Genomic DNA, 20,972 nt, shown 5'->3' on the forward strand with positions numbered 1-20,972 from the left:
ATGGGATGGGAGAGTCAGATACCCGTTTCCTCGCGTATTATTCGGATGATGGAAGGAAAAAAGTAACACTTTAAATGCCGTCGTAATGTACGATATACTCCGTATCTTAGAAAATCAATTCCCTATTATCCTCTCACGCTTAATTGACTGCCATAAATATTGGCTACCGATATTGGCACTGCTATTATGTTATAATTGCACTAACTGGTCTTGTCTTTTATTCATGAACAGCTGTCAAATGTTATTACAGTAAAAGGTTGAACCCTAACAGTTTAATGCCACTGCCATGGATGATATACTCCGTATCCTACAAAATCAAATCCCACTTATCCTCTCACGCTTAATTGGCTGCCATAAATATCGACTATGTATATTGACACTACCATTATTTGATAATTGCACTAACTCACCTTGTCTTTTATTATTTGAACAGCTTCGAATGTTATTACACTAGGGTTGAGCCTTAGCTCAGTTGATTAAGGATTTGTGTAGCCAGCCTTGAGGTCGGAGGTTAAAATCCAACTTACCTAGCTAACACTTTAATGCTGTTGCCATGGAAGAATATTCTTTTTTTTCCTTTTTGAATGATATGATATGCTCTGTATCTTACAAAATCAAATCCCAAATAACCTCTCACGCTTCATTGATTGCCATAAATATTGGCTACTGATATTGGCACTGCCACTATTTGATAATCACACTTACTCATCCTGTCATTATTTGAACAGCTGTCAAATGTTATGGTATATGTTCTCATAATATTCCAACATTGAAATGAAGATATAGATGGTTCAAATGTTCGTCGCCAGCAAAAGAAAAGTGAAGGATTGACAGGTGCTTAAGAGGAGGCCTCGATCTGTTTTACGCGGAAAAAGCTATGTAGGCCATCACGTGTCCCCCAAAATTTAAATAATTCATTTTTAACTCTAATTATTTTGATCATGAATATTACACTATTTTGGTTGAGTTGTCAATGTTTATACATCCCTATCAAAACTAATTAATCAGGCCCAATTTGTTCTGGATTTTAAGAACCGATTGTGACTCGTCACTGGACTCATTAATGTTTAATTTTGAGTCCATTAATCAGTTTTGGACTCATAATTGATTCTCAAAATCCAAAACAAATAGGGTCTCAGTAGGCATGAAGTACTAGTATTAGTATTAGAGATCTGCTAGGTTCCGGCTCACTTTTTAGCAGATTTTGTTGCTGTCTCCTTCGAAAGTGAGCCACGAATTGGCTTTCCGCGTATGCCTTTGGTTTACGCGGAAAGCGTCAAATAAATTCTTTTTAACTCTAACTTTTAAATCATGGATAATAAAATAATTTGAGTAAAAGCTGTCTAAGTTTATATGTCCCTGTCAGACCTAATTAATTAGTAGGCATATTTCTTCATATGGAAATATAAAAATTAAAAAGAACCAATGCCACGCATAGAAGTCGTGTGATATAGCTTTTAATTTATAAATATCTGTCTTGCTCTGCCCTTTTTGGATTTAAAGGGTTTTTTATGCAAATAATGGTAAATTTGTTTTATTACCCTACTTTTATCATTTTTTATGGGCATGCATGGATGTTTAAACTGCCATTTTTATTCAAGATGATAACATGTTAAGGACAACCACCTTTCCAAAGCAACTAAGGACTAGCTTGTTTCCCCTCGTGAAAAGCGATCTGCTAGAGACTTTCGCAGGAAGGCATTTCGCGGTTGGTTGTTGCATGAGAGAGTGGCCACCTAGATGGTTAAATGAATGTGACAAAATATGTTGAAAACCGAGCCTATGTGGCTGCTCCATCATGAAAACAGCCAACCATGAAATGCATTTTTTTTTTCCCCGGTAACGAAGGGTGTCCCCACCCCCTTCGGGGGTAGGACTATTTCCCTACGGATGCGCGCAATCACCCACCAACCATGAAATGCCTTCGCACGGAAGTCCCTTGCAAATCCCCGTGAAAATGATTTTTAAAAAAAAGAGTCACAAAAAGAAGAGTCAGACTCTTCCAAGGAATGCTAAACTAAAGGGTGCCCATGTAGGGTTTTTTTTTTTTTTTGCCATAAAATATAAAAGTAAAGGAACAATAGATGCACTTCGATGAGATGGTCCAATAGGGGCACCCTTGTAGGTGTTTTTTTTTTCTTGCAAGGACATCCTTCAGTTTAGCATTCCTCAACTTATCCATATCACTGAGCATCTTCTTTTTATGAAATCTTCCTAATCTTGCTTTAAGGGAAACACTAGGTACCAGCTTAGCACATGGTTCACAACAAATCACCTTTCTCTTTAAAATAATGGTGTCTTGTCGTGATACTTTGACGAATTAACGATGAAATGTATTTCAATCCATCAGCAATAATTAGCAATTTTGCTTAAGACAGTGGTATTAGATTATTAGGCATGGGACAAGACAAGGAAAAGGATTAGTTTTTTATTAGACAATGCTATAAATTTGGCTTAGCTTGGGGTATTGATCCTTTGGATACATGTTAGATCTATCCACATGTTTTACACTTTTGTAAGAAGCATTTACAGTTGAGTGCGACTTAAATGAGCTTATATACCATGCTCTTTCTCTTTTCTTTTCTTTTTCTTTTTTTGCCAAAATGCCTTTCGAGTATGTATAAACCATGAGTTTTACCCCTTTTACCGTTGTATTCTTACGAAATTACAATAAATTTTAATTTGAAAATGCTATGGCTAAATTTTTAGGCAGAAAAATCACGATTGTATAATTGATTGAATTAGCGGATTATTTATTTTAGTTCAGTCCTCCATGTCGCAATTTTCAAGCATATTTATCCTTGAATGGAATCAGACGATTATAGTCAAAGGTGAAGGTACAATCAGATTGCGGATGAAAATAAAAACTATGAGTATTTTTATTGGGCAGTGATAAATTGAACCCCATATATCTTGAATCGACCCCTTTTAACGTAAAATGTTAGGGCGCGTGAATAAAGTTTTCATATGCCATTAAACACCATACAAGTATACAACTCACATGCCCCAACGTTTCCGTTAAAGGGGTCGATTTAAGATATACGGGGGTAGATTTATCACTTCCCTTTTTATTTTATGTCACCAAAAAATAAGAGTGTTTGAGTTAGGTTTCTGTAGAGGAATAGTTCGATACTTGTGCCAATACTCATCACATAAAATGCATTTTTTGCCTCATGAGCACATTCATGCTTTGGATAGATTGTCATTTGATGTCCGGTAGAATCTTTCACCAAATGGAAAGCTACATCCCTCGACACATGCATATCATCTTGCCATGCTTGCCATATCGCTGACTCTTTTGGCTGAGTATTAATTCTCGCCCGTATATTGCCATGCTTACTATAGTTTGACTTCAAAACCTCAATTGGATCTTGAACTAGCTTGTCTAGTTGCCAATATCATTCAATGTTTTCTACTTCGCAATCTCTCTATCTAGTTACAAATATGTTCACCTACTTCTCGCAATCAAAAACTTTCTCTGGAGTCGCCATTGAAGCATACAAGTTTGATAAAAAAAATACAAATCATAAAGGAAAATGAGTAATGGATAGATGGCTTTTGAGAAACTTGGAAGTTGGTTTTTGCTTACATTCCATCTCACACCCTACGACTGTTTGTTTACTTTTTCTTATGACTTGAGAACAAAAAAAAAAACCATTCAGGCCGTTCGGATTGCAGGAATTTTTTGGAAAATGATTTTTTTTCTTCTAAGAGTTACTATTTTTTACACATGAAAAAGGATGACTTGCACCACCCCTATTTAAGTTTTACTCGGAGAAGCCTCCCATTTATGATAATATCCATTTAAAGTAACTATAATCATGTAATTTCTCTCTAAAACGTGGAAAGAAAAAATCTAAAAAAAAATCCGTCTAAAATGTTTTCCTTGCAATCCAAACACTGCCTTGAAGATTTCCAAATTCCTATTTTGTCTTGTAGTGGTGTACATGTACAACACTTCTTGTTTTGCATTTTGCAGGAGAACTTTAGTCCCACATTGGAAAACAAGTCAGGAAGGAGAGGTGACGCAGTCCCAAAACCCCAGAGATTCCTTGCTGCATAGCAGTGGAGGCAAAATAGATTAAAAGAGGCCCTTCGATTACCATCTTTAGGGAAAATACTTTCATCATCGTTGCGATTTATTTCGTTCCCATCAAAGTTGAATTTCTCAGAGCAAAACTATAAAATATTAGGTTCTCAGAGAACTCAACCTAAAGGCGATTTTTCATTCAATAATCAAAGAAGTCCATTGTAATGCGATTTTTCATTCAATAATCAAAGAAGTCCATTGTAATGCTTTCATAACATCTATTAAGTAAAATAAACCCTTAAAGCCAGCTTAAGACCTAAGCAATTAATCTTATGCATTCATTTAAAGCAACTTAAATAAAAGAAACATGACTAAAATAACCTAAAATATAAATATCGTAGTAGGCATGTAGCATATCCATAAAATGCTCATGACTTCCTCAAATCACAACCAAATTGCGTGATCCTAGGCTCGTTAGACATGTAATAAAAAACTCTGCCAATATAAGTGGTTTTTCTTGTTGGGTGAATTTAGAATAAGAAAAAGAAAGAGGGAGAAGACAGGAACAATAAAGGGCTTTGTTACTAGAAAAATGAAAAGTCAAAAAGCTTTTTAGAAGTAATATGGTAGTATGAGGAATGCTAGACTGAAGGGAGTCCTTGCAGAAATTAAGTGAAAAGGCTCCCCCATTGGCAAGAAGTTACCATCGACAGTTATTTATTTTGCTTTATTATTCACGTATAAATTCAATATGCGTCATCATATCAAAGCATTCATAAATATTCATTTAATCATCTATCTCCCATATGCTCATTGATATATACTGCATTCACTAGTTAAATTTATGCATGATCATCTTTAAATGTAATTTTTTTTTTTTTGTTTTCAAGCGGCGCCTATATACATTCATAATTTTTAAGAGCAATTAAGATATATAAGAGTGGTAAATCTATTTTTTTTTAGTTTTAACTCCGTCCTTTTCACGCTCGTCTTTGTTTTTGGTGTTCGTTTTCACCTCATTTCACACAATTTTTTAGGTTCTTCAAGTTTTCTCCATTTTCCCTTTTGATTTATTGTCAATATTCTGTAGACTTTTTCTTATATTTTCCTTTCTTACGATGTGGTATGACCGTGAACCATGTTATTTTTAAAGACTTGAATCATTTAAAAAACAAAGGAAATAAAAGGAGGAGGAAGAAGAGGAAGAGGAAGAATAACAAGTGGAGAGATTTTATACGGTACCGAGAGCACGAAGTCACATTCTTGAGTTGATCCAGCTGTAGCCTTCTTTTTCAAGACGATAATGTTGAACCAAATATCAAGTGCAGTATTTTTGTCATACTTCATGTTCGGGCACCTTATTAAGTGATAAAGAAGAAAAGAAAGAAGACAAGAACAATAAAGTAGCTATTACTGCAAAAGTGAAAAGTCAAAAAGTTTTTGAGAACAATAAAGTGGCATTTGTATATATTTTTAGGTGTTTTTATATGGTACCCTATCGTCAAGTACCATCAAAACAGTACCACCCTTGATATTTGATCCAACAGCAGATAAATATCAAGGGTTGTATGTCGAACGTACTACCTTGACGGGTCTTCACGGGCAGGGTGACCACCATATAATTTCTCTAATTTTTAGTACAAAAATCATGTGACGAATACTAATTTAAAAGAATTTGCTAGGCTTTTGTCTCTATTCACGAGGTGGGTGGTTTCACATGCCACATACCAGCCAGAAAATGCCTTTTGCGATAGACATCAGCAAGTTCCCTAAGGCTCTGTTTGGTTAGATGAGATTTTAGTTGAAGTAGTTGTCAACAAGGAGGTGACAAGGGTGGAATATGTGTAGACTTGTCTAGAGAATATTAGAGGGAATTTTGGTAGTGTGTTTGGTTAGATGTAAAAGCATGTGGGAGAATGGAGGGGTGTCATTAACAAAATAAATAGTAGAAGAGAGAGAAAGAGAGAAAAAAGTAATGATTACACATGGCATTTCATATTCTACTCTCCCCTCTAAAATTTACCAAAAACAAGGTTTGGCATTGAAAAAGTAGGGGAGGAAATAATCGCCACCTAAGCAAAAAGCTAATAATGATGTCTCTTCCATGTCTAGTAGTCCAATGGGATTTGAGTTAAAAAATGACAACCAAACAAGATTTGGTATTTCCTATTCCTAGAAATGCTCAGCCGTCTTCCCTACTTTTTGCAACCAAACAGAGATTAAAAAGCAAACCCAACCAGTATTATTAACAACTCCTCCATTACAAGTGATAATTTTGGATTTGCTAGGGACCAAAACGATGTTAGCAAATCCCTTTTTTCTATACCGAAGGTCTAACCGCCAAAAAAGAACAGGGGTTTTATTGGTACGGCGCGGCGTGTGTGTCACTTCACTTCAAATGAAGCGAAGAGGCGGCAAACGCAAAAAGCATTCAAAGCCGTTTCGCAAAAATCTAAAATTAGTAAAAAGCCTCAGTCTTCTTCATCCATGTGCCCTATCGAATCCCCCCTGCCATTATTACCTTTTTCAGCCCTCAAATACCCTTCTCTCACCCCCTTCTTCTCTTACTCCCATCTCTCCTTCTCCACCTCGTCCTCGTCTTTTGGCATTCCAGCTAGGGGGTATTTTTTTTCTTCTCTTTATTACTTTCATATCCTTCTCTGCTGTTCTTTGCAGTTAGATAGGGTTTTTTTTTTAATTTTTTAATATCGCAATCTATTTTCTTTCGATTGTTCATGAAATCCTTTCCTTTTAACTTAATCTCTGTTTAGATTTGTCCTTTTTTCCCCTTTTCCATTCCAATCGAAGCATCCGATTTTTTTGATGGAAATGATGAATGATAACCAGTTAGTTTTTTTACCTTTAAATCCCTAACATGTAGAATATATAGCCAAAATGTCCGATTTTGTAATATAACAGTTCCAATTAAATGCTAGTTAATTTACATGTATTAGATACTCAACTTTCTTTTGATAAAAATCCCCTTCGAGTAAATGGGAATGCTGAGGCTATTTTTAAACTGAAAAATCACGATTGTAGAAGTTATTTTGGGGCATTTTCATAAAAAAAAGAGGTTTGATGTAGTATTTAAGGACCTTCTAGGGTTTTTTTCTTTCCAAAAGTTAAAATTTTGGCCGCTTTATAATTTTCGGTGGCCGATCGGGAAATGTGTTGCAGATTAGGGATTTATCGATGAAAATCCCTTTTATGTATTTATATGATAATATTTGGAATCTTGTGGCTGATCGCATCTCTGCTAATAAAAATTGCATGCTCAGTTTATATTTTTGCAAGCTTAATTTGTATTTTGGTGGCAATGAAAATCCAACATGCACATGCTGTATAGGTCATTATTCATTGCATGCATCTCAGATTTAGAAAAAATAAGGCACCACATGCTAGCATGCTCGTTAGGAACACACACATATCCTTAAATCACTTCTCGCAGATTTAGATCATCACTCTGCATGCTTAGACTGAGATAGAAGGATTTTGGTTTCTGTTTTAAATTGCTTGCTTCCCTAATAGAATAGCAATCAGCAGAAGCTGGCATGGAAATAGATTGAATTTGAGAGAAAAGAGTATTCAAAGCAGTTCATAGTAAATGCATCTGGGGAATCTGAAACTAATATGTAAAAAATAGAGATATATAAGAGAAATATGAGATTTGTAAATTTATAAGCATGCAGTTGACATTTTCTGATAGAACTTTGATTTTAATTTTCTTTCCTTCGATCAGTTTAAAATATTTATATTAGAATATTCAACTCAAGGTGCACTATATTTTCTTCTTCAACAACAAGAGGATGAATGCGAGTAACATTAATTACTTAATTTTACGGAGTCCTATAAATATTCTCTTCTATACTATGTTTGATTCTATGAGGCTTGGAAAATATTCTATTTTCATTCGTAATTGTACCGAATTAAGTCATATTAATACTTCTATGAGTTGCCAGGAGAGTGAGTGTGGGGAGAATATAGTTTAATTCTGCAACATATATCCATTTGATAGGAGGCGTTTTTACGAAGATCCATATCCTTTGTATGTCCTTTTCCTTGTTTTGCTTCTGCTGGGAAAGCTCCTTCCTATTAACTTTTTTGAATTTTAGGTTTCTTTCCTTTTTTTATAAAATATTTTCTGTTGTCATTAAAAGAAAATAATAATGTTTGCCATCATTTTAAGATAATTTAATGTCTTGGGTTTCTTTTCTTGTATATTGTCTATTTGAAACAGCTGTCCTTGTTACCCTAGTTGTGTTTAAGTTTACAATGCGATGCAATGTCTTTTTCTCGCTTCTTTTTCTTTATTGCCCTCTCACATGTAAAACTTAATGCTAAAAATGTGATCATGCCTAGTTTGGATAGACAATGAGCAACATGTAACCATTTACCCACCCATGCTTTTCCTGTTATGTACTTATCCATGTCTTTGAGTACTTCGGCGTGGGATCTAATTCATCACTCCTTGACAGCTTGGGTCAAGATATGGCGGATTTGGCTTTGCGGTGTTTCTGTTAGATTCACTAGTTAAAACAGAACTAGTTGAAAAATGGTATAATATATTTTTTTTTTGAAATGGCAATGTATTGAAAAAGGAACCGAGATGGTCCACCAGAAATACAAAGAGGAAAAGCATAAAAAGACAACAAAATACAATGGAAAATATTGGATTTATGTTTGAAAGTTTCTACCCATTAGTTTGAAAAATGGTACTACTTTGATCCAATTCTATACGTGCTCTAGTTGCCCTATTCATCTGTGAGGTGGAAATGGACACTTTTTGCTTACTATCGGAAGGAAATTTTATTTTGTATTCCTTATCCATATAGGTTCCTAGCTCATTACTGTCAAACATGAGGCCTGATCTTGTAGCTATGCTATGATGGAAGAACAGATCTGAACTGGGTTGACCTGTTGGTTACTAGATGTTCTTACATTCTATGTTTTTAATTATGACAATATATTGATTTTTTTTTATCCAGTGCCATTCTTAGAAATTGTGTTTCCATTGGAACTGGATCAATCTGGTGGCTACTGCTTGGGTTTTCCTCTACTGAGAACTGAGAAGTTGCTTATAATTATGAAATTAAATTTGTAAATGGGTTTTTCCATACCTAATGTTCTCTGCGGCGAGTTCTCAATCTAGTACAGTTGTCAGTCTTGGTCATCATCTGTTTTTGCATGTTTATCAATGCTTTTGTTTCAGTTGTTATCCACTTATTATTTTTATTAGTTCTCTGTAGGTCAGCTGGAATCGAACTTAACCTGGAGGTTGTGGCACAAGTCTCCATCTAATTTGGCTATTGGTTAGACACCACACCCTCTCCATTCTCTTTATGGTATTAATTGTAGAAGGCATAATCTTCTTTAAATCAATGGAATGCGAACCTAGATATTTTCTGACACTTCTATGATGCTTCTTTCTTTTGCATTCTTGTTTCCATTTTCAGTGACTTCCCCCATTAATGAACTCGGTGATTGTATCATATGCATGTACTCATTTTCATGCATTGTTTTCTAGGTTTATGACCACATTTTCATTAGTTTATTTGCTTTCACTATTTTGTTATAGGCACAATTTCCTTGAAAGTTTTGGAAAACTATATAGAAACACATCACGTTTTGCATATTCTGATTTGCCATGTGTAAATTATGGTCCACCCAATCACCTGTTTTCTGTTACTCGTGCGTGAGCCTAACTGTATACGACCAATGGCATGCCATTTTTTTAGCACATCTTCCTGTAATGATATTTGGTTATTCTTCTTTCTTTCTTTCTTTTTTTGTATATTTACAACTTTTCAATCATGTTTTTTTTTTTGAAATGGAACTTTTCAATCATGTTATGGGTATAAATGCATTGCATTTGTTGTTCAATCATCTTTCCTTATCAAATTTAATATCTTTAATATTAAAAATGCGTTTAACACTATCCTGATATGTTCATTTATTCTTTAGTGTTCATTCACGCCCCCCACCGCGTGCGATGGAGACATTACCATTGGCCCACGTTCTTCATTTTCCAAATTTTCTTTTACTTGTTAAGCAAAATCCCATCCCACTGTGCACCAACTATTGTCTTGAGCCGGTTCAAATACCTCGCCTAGTTTTTTTTTTTTTGCTAAAATCAATGCTGGTATTATGAAATGACTTACCTCGGGTTATTGTGTATGTTTGATCACAACCTTATCTAAACTCACACATGGGTGTCTATACTCAATGGCCTCTTCATTCTCGAATCTTGATTAAGATGTGTCCTCTTTGAGTCCTATACAAGTCATTGGATGCTATTCAATCTCCGTACTTTGTAATGGTTTTTGATCAGTTATGCACCCTTTTGTTAATGCTAATTTTCATTACTTTGTGAGACATTGTATTCAGGAAGCTGGTTAGCAAGTTAATGTGCGTGAAGATTTGTTGTTTCATTTAATCTCGGTTTCACAAGACATTTGAATTGCTTCCACGAGGAGAGAATATATTTGCAAATGATATCTTATGCTATTATATTTGAAAAACTAACTCTGCAACCATTTTATATTTGGTTTCCTTTTGGCATTTTATTGATAAATTTGTCTGTCATTTATTTCAATTTAGGTTCATGCCTTATACAATTTTAGAATTGCTATATAATACATAAATGTAAGGTTTCTTGCTCTTTTATGGAAATATGGCTCATTGTTCCCTTTTTGACAGGTAAGCTAATATCATGTCCACCATAATCTTTAAGCCTCCAAATCTAGAAGATCCTTCCCAAGTCAAACATCATTCCATTGGAAGAATCTAGCCAGTACATTGAGTAGATTATTTCTCAATTCTCATTTTGGTGTTACGCTCATAATTATTTCAGGTATTGATGGGCCTCTTTTTACAGTTTTGGTGTTCAGTTATGAGTTTGCTACAGTAACTTTAATGGTGACTGCTGTTTAACTTGCACTTCTGCTTTTGGCCAATTATTAAAGTAAGTGGGAGATTTTATTCTTATTTTCTTTTCTGCTTTAAGACAGTCTTGTATATATTTGTATGAAACTTCAAATAGTCTGCTTAAATGGATTATATTCTTAACTTTCTCTGAAGCTCAATTTGTTTTAGTTGTTTTGTATAATGAGATGACTAGTTCTTATTCAACATCCCATCACAATCAATGATAAAATTTTGTATGTTCACAACTGAAGTTCTTATAATGATCGGTTTGTCTATATAGACTATTTGATTACAAGTAGATGGCGTGGCTTAAATTTTCCTTCATCATTTGTCATAGTTGATCATGTCTCGTCTTTTTATAATGCGAAAGTAGTTTTGAGGAGACTATACTTATATCAGCTTCTCTGTGCTGGAGTGACCTATATTACTCGATGTTATCTAAATGATAGAACATGGTTTGTAGTGCCATCAAGAAATAACAGGATGTGTCTATGGTATGTATATTGACTCTAGTCTTTTGCTAACTCTAAATTGGGCACAAGAAATAAGAAAACATACCATATGCTCTGTCATAAGAAGATACTTTGGCTAAAGTATCTTCTTATGATAGAGACCATATGGTGCTTGGAGAGGAATAATACCTTGGAGCAATGTGCAAAGCCCAAAATTGCATGTATTCAAATTCAAGCATTGTGTGTTACGCTTTCAAGCATCATTTAAGGGCGAACATGCTGTTTGGGTTTAGGGAATGAAACGTAACACATTTGAATAAAGGATTACTTTCATAAGGGCAAGGATACCCCAAGAAGTCATTATACTGGGGTTCAATTAGGCTGCGCAGCGGAAGAAATGTATGGGGCAGGGATGTGTAGAAATGAGTGAAGTTATTCCGTTTTACATCGAAAAAAACAACACTTTTTGCTGAACGGTCAGCATGATTTGAAGAAACAAATGAGTGTTGTAGGTCCGGTTTGTCGAACACATTATTTCCATTTTCTTTCATTCTCTGCATAGAAAAAAATGCTAAAGCGTTGCGGAGAATGGTTGCCGAACACAATCTTTGATGGCCCACGGTATTTTCATAACTTGACCAGTAAGTGCCTACATCAGAGGAATTATTATGAACATAGGGAGAGTGCCATCATTATATCTCCTTTAAGTACAAGAATTATCATCTTGTCTTAAGTATGAGACTTTCTATTAAAGGCTTAGTTTATGTTTTCTCAATATTTATACGACGATGACAAGCAACAATAAAGGAGCAACTTAGGCGGGTCATGGTTATATATGGGAGAAATAGGAAAGACACTCCAGGAATTCAATATGCTTAAAAACTTAGAGATGATGGTTATATATGGGAGAAATAGGAAAGACACTCCAGGAATTCAATATGCTTAAAAACTTAGAGATGATGGTTATATATGGGAGAAATAGGAAAGACACTCCAGGAATTCACTAGGCTTAAAAACTTAGAGATGATGGTAGACTAGATTGTAGTACTTGGAAGTCCTTTTGATTCTTAAGAATTTAAAAACACGGATGCGACATGGAATGCGGTTGAAGAAAATCCTGGTCGACTCGGCACGAAGCGGTCGAGTACTCGGTTTACACGTTTGAGTACTCGGTTGACGTGGTCATAATTCGGGAAAGTCAAAGGAGTTTTTATTGACTTGGTAGGGCAAAATGCGGAACAAGGATGCGGCGTAATGCGTAATGCGGCAAAGGTAAAAAGGAGTAGACTCAGGGGTCGATGGGGACACAGGGGAGTTTTAAAACTATGCTTATGATAATATTAGGTGAGTTTTGTTTCGATTAAACTATGGCAGGTGATTAAAGTCTTTGATGTTGAATAAATGATGGTAATTGTAATTTTGAAGTAACAAAAGCTTTTTATTAAAGAAAGAAACAGAAAAGATTATAGCATGTGCAAGAACTTGAAGTCTTCCTAATTTGTGAAGTTTCCAACTTGAGAAAGTACTACTTTTGGTCTAAGATTAGTAATTTGTAATATGGTAAGGAGTTCTTGAGTGGCTTTGGAAAGTAGGAAGTCTAATTTAGAAGTTTTTTGGTTTTAGATGTTACTTTTCGGGGTATTATTGGGCAACATCCGATCCACTGGTACATGACCAATAGAGAAGAAAACCAGTTCTTGTAGAACAGGGACTGATGTGATGATTAGAAGTGAACTATATGGAATTCAAAGAGGACACTACTAGAAAACCGAGATCATGTAATTTTAGACTTTTAGGGGTGTCAATAACCCGGACGGGGTTGGCACGTCGGCTAGCGTCATTTGTTTGCTCCCCATACACGTGAGTTCGAGTCCCCTCGGAGTCACCCGATGCACGTGGTTTATGGGTGATTGCGTGATCCATAGGGATTGGTCCTCCCTAAAATGGGGTGGGGATACCCTATGTCATAAAAACAAAAAAAGTATGCCCCAGAATTTCGCGGATGATTTAAGGGTTGGATTTGTTTGAAATTAAGAGGATTGATCCTTAATGGTAAGAACATAAGGTAGAATAAATTTAGTTCAATCCCACTTTGGCTCCCCCGGTTTGGAACATCAATCAAAATCCATTATATTGAAAATTAGTCCCAAATCAAATTTTGTTTTGAATGGTTAGTCCCAAATCTAAACTGATGCAGAATTAGGTGGAGAATAAAGATCCAAGCAATTCGACTAGGAGACAATCCAATAATATTCAATTGATCTAGAGTTTGAATGCATTTTCACAAATCGATTCATCTAACCATGGAATTCAAAGATAATATTAAGCATTTGAGTATAAAACAAAAATCACTCAGATCTATTCGTTAGATTTAAGATCGGGGCAATCTGTAAATCCGATTATAGAGATTGATCAAATCCATCTTTAGGGTTCAAGATTAGATTCGATCACATGAATCTTTAACATGTCCAGAGTCAAACAAATATTCCATGGGAACTTTTGAACCTGAAAAAACAAAACAAAAACAAAGCCTTTTATGATGGTGATATTCAATTGGGCAATTGGAATTACGAGTTTTTATATGGTGCCCGCCCGAGCGTCAAGTCCCGTGGGGGCGGTACCGCCCTTGGTATTTGATCCAACAGCAGCGCACTTTTTTACAGGCTGTTGTTGGATCAAACATCAAGGGTGGTACTTTTGTCGTACCACCCACGGGACTTGACGCTAGGGCACCATATTATTTATCTGGAATTACAATCAGAAGTGATCATTAGATTCTTTAAGGCAGTTGTAGTAAAAAAACATTGTTCCACGGTTGCGCAAAAACAGGAAGGTAGTACTGATGAGAAAATGAGAAATATTGTGTTTATATTTGAATAGATAGATAGAAGAAAGGATATATTCCAAGGGCATCCCACCTCTAGAGTTTGAGTTGAGAATCACTCATCAAGGTATGTACAAATCATATCATACATGTCGTAGCTATAAGGCTTTACATCATAAATATATATGCACTTAAAGGACTCATGTGTGGGTCTTGTTGACTCAAAACACTACATAGAGAGTTACGTTTCAAAACCCACAAAAATAAGAGAACCCACCTCAAATTCTACGCAAAAGAACTCTCCCCTCTTAAATAAGCTGTGGGAATAGACGGGCCATATATTTATGTCATAAAGCACTTATGACTTGAAAAGGAAAAGATTGAAATATCCTTATAGACTTAAAGTGATATAAATGACTCAAAATTTTGGGAAATGATATTTACGCCCCTTTCATCACCAGGGACACCCATTTGCCAATGTACTTTGCAATCAAAGCCACTGGATTTTTTTGACATAAAGTACATCATCTCCCGTTTTGCCATTGATACACTGACGTTGGGTGTTCCTGGTGATCAAAAGGGGCGTAAATATCACTTCCCAAAATTTTTTGTTTGAACTGATGAAATTTTATTCAAAGAAAGGGCAAACCCAAGCGACCAAGATGGTCATGACAACAACAAAAAAGAGAAAGGAGAGGGCAAGGAAACTGTATGAAAACAGAACTGCCCGCCAAGGGCAGCCCACCTCTAGAGTTTGAGTTGAGAATCACTCATCCAAGGTATGCACAAATCATATCATACATGTCGTAGCTATAAGGCTTTACATCATAAATATATATGCACTTAAAAGACTCATGTGTGGGCCTTGTTTACTCAAAACACTACATAGAGAGTTACGTTTCAAAACCACAAAAATAAGAGAACCCACCTCAAATTCTACGCAAAAGAACTCTCCCCCCTTAAAGAAGTTGTGTGAATAGATGGGCCGTATATTTATTTCATAAATCACTTATGACTTGAAAAGGAAAAGATTGAAATATCCTTATAGACTCAAAGTGATATAAATGACTCAAAATTTTTTGTTTGAACTGATGAAATTTTATTCAAAGAAAGGGCAAACCCAAGCGACCAAGATGGTCATGACAACAACAAGAAAGAGAAAGGAGAGGGCAAGGAAACTATGAAAAAACAGAACTCCCTCAAGCAACTCTAGCCTTTCCCTAGCTACACTGGCTGGCCAACCTATATGGCTCAGCATTTGTCCCTCTTCTGATGTGTTGGAACGTAATAGATGATCCTTGCACTTGATCTTGAATCTCATCAATCCAATGTGCGAATCTTCATGGGTGAGAGAGGCTTTCCTTCAACCATCTGATCACATTCAGGGAGTCCCTCTCTACCGCTAGACTTTCTAAGGAGCTGCTGTCTATGAGCCCAAGCCCCTTCAAGATTGCTCTAATATCCACTTCTTTTGAATCTGCCGTTCCAATGGGGCCTGAGAATTCCCATCTTGTCTCCCCTTGATCGTCTATTAGGAGCCCCCCTATTCCAGTTGGGCCAGGGTTGCCGATGCTTGACCCCATCAAAATTCAGTTTTACCTTTCCCTGCTTTTGTGGATCACATGCACTTGCAGGGTTCCCAGGTGATAGCCCACTGTTAGAGACCTGTCTCCAACCAACAAAAGGTCCCCTAACCATACCAAAGTTCATAAGCTGAGAGGAATATGAAATAAGGGAGGGTCTTTGCCTAAGCAATGGATAAAGCTATCACCTTCATGAAGATGAAATGAGTCCTTTTAACAAGGCCCTTGAACACCCGAGCATTCCTTTCCTTCCATAGAACTTATATGGTAGCTAGAAGGACCACCTTCAAAGAATCTTTCTCTTGTTTCACCATGGCACAGAGAACCAACGGTCTAACAAGTAGCTCATCCTCGAAGGGAATACCCATAGCAAGCCGAACTTGTTCAACACTCTGCTCCATACCTCCTTGGCCATCTTACAATGCAAGAACAAATGATCGACCGTCTCTCCTGATGCCACGCATAAGGCACAATGGTCGATGATTAACATGTTACGACTGTGCAAGTGGTTGACCGTGAGGATTTTGTTTAGGAAGGCTGTCCATCCAAATGCACAGACCCTCGGTGGAGCTGGGATGTCCCAAATCTTAGAGAGAGGCGAGTCCTTGGGCAGGGGCCAATAACTTGTACAATGGCTTGGCGCTAAAATCCCGAGAGGAGCACTGTATCCAAACCATTTTATCTTCCCCTGATTTTTTGATGTAGCATGACTGCACCTTCTCCAACAATCTAGCTATTTGATCCAGCTCCCTATCAAAAAAATTCCTCTTGAAATTATTTTCTATCCAAGTGAAACAATCCTTCACCCATACTTTAATATCTACTGCCACTGCAAGCAGTGCTGCCAATACCTCCTTCAAGGGAGCCGCTTGACACCACTTATCATGCCAAAAATTTATTATTTCCCCCTTTAAACTCTAAACCTGATACCCTCATTGAATTTATATTTTTCTTAGAATCGCCCTCCATACTTGAAGAGCGATGTGTCTAAATTCATCATCCGAGATCCTTTGACCCGAGATTGATCCACATTTGCTTTCATTAGCCTTGGTCCAGAGATCGATACCTTCCTCCCCAAACCCTATGACTAAAATTAAAAGTGATTTAAGACTAATGGTGGCTACCATCATCTCTCTCTCTCTCTTGATCTTCTTGATTCTTGTGATGGATGATCCCCAACATCCACTTTGCACTTTATGATGTAGAAGCGGCGTACGATCGATAATAGAGAAGTAGATCCAATCAAAATGTTACAAAGGAAAATCACGCGGCTTGAAAGCTAACCTACATTTGGAGGGAAACTCCAAGAAATAAGTGCAAGAACACCTTTTCTTCACAAAAAACACTTTCATTCAATTTCCAAAAGCACTCTCTTTCATTCCTTGCATCGCATATCTAAAGAGGAAAGATTCCTCTCCTGCTAATTACATCCCAATAGGAAAGGGGCAAAAGGAAACTCTATAAAGACTTGGACGTCCAACGTGTCTTCTTTTACCATATTTAAAGACAAAGTAATGCCCTACGCTACTTTCCATCCTAAATTAAATTAAATAAGAAACTTCATAAAGTCTTCAAACTAAAATAGAAATTCCTACTCCATCTCACGAATTATATGGTTGCCAACATCAAAATGGCAACATTGTAAAATGAAAGTGATGCCTTATTTGGTAATGTATTAAATAGAAATTTTCTAATTATAGTTTAACTAAATTAGAAGGTTTATAAATACCATAGAAATTTCTAATCTATGATATCTTAAATTAGGAACTTATCCAAATTAGGAACTTCTAAAAATTCACACTTTCTAATTTAAGAGTTTCCCAATTAGAAATTATTTTTATTGGATTTGGATACTACTTGTGGGATGAATTAGAAATTGCTAGTGGCTGAATTGGAAACCACTTGTGGGCTGAATTGGAAACTACTTGTGGGCCCTCTTTGGGTGTTCCATCCAGGCCATGTAGGCCCTGACCAAATCGCCATGTTTCCCTGCATCAGTCGCGCCCTCTTGAAGGAAACTCGATCTCGAGTTTGGTTTAGTATTGTTGACTATTTTTGGAGTATGGATCAAGGTAACCACAACGGGGGTACTTCTTACGCCTACCTCAATTTGAAGCCCTTTCCAACGAACCAAATATTTCTATCACGCTAGTAATTTGACATTTTTGGGCAGGCATTAGGACAAGATTCAGATGGAAAATGTGTTACGTGTACGTAAAGATGCCACTTAAGGCGTAAGATGGGAAAGTCATGTTGGGTTTGATACGTTTAGAAAGTTGCTGCTTCGATTGGTTGTATTAATTAGGAGAATAAAGTTAGTAAGTTGCTGCTATTAATTAGGAGAATAAAGCTAGTAGGTTGCTATTAGGATTGATTGTTGTTTTTAATTAGGATTGCTCTTATTAGGAAGTCTATTTGGTAGGATTATTTCCTGTTTTATTGGTAGTTAGAGAGTCATCTATATATTGCTTGATTGTAATTGAAAGAAGATTATTGAAGGAAGAAATTATTCTAGAAAGTATGTTTTTGCACAAGGACCGACCCTTCCCTCGAAGTGGGTCAAGAGGGCTAGACTTTCCTATAAGATGATCAAATCAACTGCAAACCGATTTGGGTTAGTAACACATGGTATTAGAGCACCACGATCCGTCATAATGTCGAAGAAAATCAAAGAAATAATGGATAAGTGGGATGAGTCATTGAGGGAGATAATAAGGCATTTTCTATGAATGCCAACTTTAATAAGATGGCACTCTCGCTCGGTATGAAGATGGAAGAGCCCCCATGTTTGAAAAAGTTGAATGAAGAGTTCAATGAAAGTATCGTCAAGAAGGCTTGCATAATGAAAAAGAAAAGATGAAGCAGAAAAAGGAGAGAAAAAAAGAAAAGAGAGAAAAAATCATATGGAAGAAATGATGAAAAAACCACAAAAGAAAGGTCGTCACCGAAGAGTCTACAATTCCTCTCCGCCGACAGCCATCCGTGCATCAACATCTTAATCATTCCAAAAAGACCCATCAAAAGTGCTTTGATGAACCGCACGATAAGATCGGTTTGAAGATGGAGTTGCCTCAATCCTTAATCATATGGGATGGTGACTAATCGTAAGACGAAGCAAAGAAGAAAGAGATGAGGGAAGAAAAAGAAAAAGCGGAGAGAAGAATTTTGGAAAGTCTTGCACGAGATCATTTCCTCAAACAACCATCGCTTAATCTCCAACCTTGAGGACAAGGTTGATTTCAAGGCGGGTGGAATATTACGTGCACAGAAAGATGCCACTTAAGACATAAGATGGGAAAGGCAGGTTAGGCACGATAAGTTTAGAAAGTTGCCGCTTCGATTGGTTTTTATAATTAGGAGAATAAAGTTAGTAAGTTGCGGTTATTAATTAGGAGAATAAAGTTAGTAGGTTACCATTACGATTGATTGTTGCCATTAATTAGGAGTGCTCTTCTTTACGAAGCGTATTTGGTAGGATTGTTTCTTGTTTTATTGGTAGTTAGAGAGTCATCATATATTGCTTGATTGTAATTGAAAGAAGATTATTGAAGGAAGAAATTATTCTAGAAATTGTTTTTGTGCACGAGGACTGACCTTTCCCTCAAAGTGGTCGAGGGGTTGATCTCTTCCCTCTAAGAAGATCAAACCCGTTGAGAACCGATTCGGGTTCGTAACAAAATGCGCCTTTGATATGCTTGTTGAACTGAGTTGATTGAGTTAGAAAGAAGCCGTCACTATTCTCAAAAGTGGGGAGGTGTGGCCAATCTTTGTCCTTCAAGGTTCGCTCCATTCGCTGGGTCAATTCTAGTTCTTCATATAACTTGTATGTCAACTCTTCTACTTGACATTTCGGTTTGCTATTGGTGATTTGTAGATCTTCCATGGAAGGATTTTGATGCTTCGGAGAACGATACCTAGAAGTTGAATCCTCTAGGTGCATTGAAAGACATCAGCTGCTGATTTGATTCTTAGGTAGTTGTCATGGGCAATTTCGACGAACCCAACTCTGAATAATATTGGCGGAAGTGACATAACTTCTATATTCATTCTTAGTCTGATACATTTGCCATGTTTTTTTAATTATAAAACAGGCAGCCTTCCTTCTAGCACAGTCATTGGCCTTTTGGCTTTCTGCTCACATATTCTTCTAGCTTGAAACTTTAAGGACTGTTGATAAGTTACCGATCAAATATTTTCAAAAAACGACCATGTACCTCCTCTCAATTATTGAACAACAGTTTTCCCAATTCACGTCACTCTTGTTCCATGAGTATTCAAAAAGATTTGGTGCAAAGGGCTATTAGTCTTCGTGGCACACCGAATCAACTCTTTGTGGCTCATCCGCATTGCTCATTACACGTCTCAATGGATTCAATCCAGGTAATGCACTGGTGCTTGCACTCACCATAGCCAAAGAAGATAGGAATTCCATATGGTTGCTTGAGTCATTACTATTTATAATGATTTTTAGTGTTTTTTTTTGAATGGCAATGATTTTTAGTGGTTTTTATTTAGTTTTTGGGTAATTTTTTTGATCTCTCTAGCATAGGTTGTTATACTCCTTGTAGATTTCTTGTAGTTTACTTGAGTCACTTATTCAACTATTTTTTTTGGGGGGGCCAAGGAGGTACAACATTATGGCTATGTGATAAGCTATGCAGGAATGACTCACATTTTGTTCCCAATGAGTTCATTTTAGACACACTTTTTTACAATCTCTTTGTAAAAGCCGTCTTATAATTCATTGCTTTGTTGATAAGAACGAGTTACATTTTGTTCCCATTCAATCACGTTATGAACGAACTACTTTTTAATAGGCATTTCGTATCTCGTTGCATCTAACCCAGGAAGTTTACTATGTTTCTATGTACATCGACTATTCTACCTCTGAACTACTTTTTAGTAGGGATTTCGTATCTTTGCATCTAATCCTTTACTATGTTTCTAAGTACATCCACTATTCTACCTCTCTTCCTCTTTCTTCCTATCCCTCGTATTCTCCTTTTTGTGTTAGCAGAAAGGTTATTTAAGTTTGAGACGAAGTGCTTAATATAGGGGTGGCACTAGCAGCTTCATACACAGATTGGCAAGAAGCCGAGTAATCAGAAGACTTTCTTTTACCTGAGTAATCCAGTAGTGTCTCTTTTACTTGCCACACA

The 20,972-nt window shown here is 36.4% G+C and overlaps 1 long non-coding RNA gene across 4 annotated transcripts in view; it reads left to right on the plus strand.

Moving 5' to 3' along the window:
• Positions 1 to 6,310: 6,310 nt before the first annotated feature.
• The window catches only part of LOC143877611 (uncharacterized), a 32,382-nt gene continuing 17,720 nt past the window's right edge, over positions 6,311 to 20,972 (plus strand). For all 4 annotated transcript variants that reach the window (XR_013250683.1, XR_013250685.1, XR_013250686.1 and 1 more), the window contains exons 1-3: positions 6,311 to 6,651; positions 9,277 to 9,339; positions 10,727 to 10,880. This is a non-coding gene — a long non-coding RNA (uncharacterized LOC143877611). The remainder of the gene's footprint in view (positions 6,652 to 9,276; positions 9,340 to 10,726; positions 10,881 to 20,972) is intronic.

This window comes from Tasmannia lanceolata, unplaced genomic scaffold (genome assembly GCF_043159265.1).
Source record: "Tasmannia lanceolata isolate RefF3 unplaced genomic scaffold, GAP_Taslan_0.1 ptg000005l, whole genome shotgun sequence".
Taxonomy (NCBI): domain Eukaryota; kingdom Viridiplantae; phylum Streptophyta; class Magnoliopsida; order Canellales; family Winteraceae; genus Tasmannia; species Tasmannia lanceolata.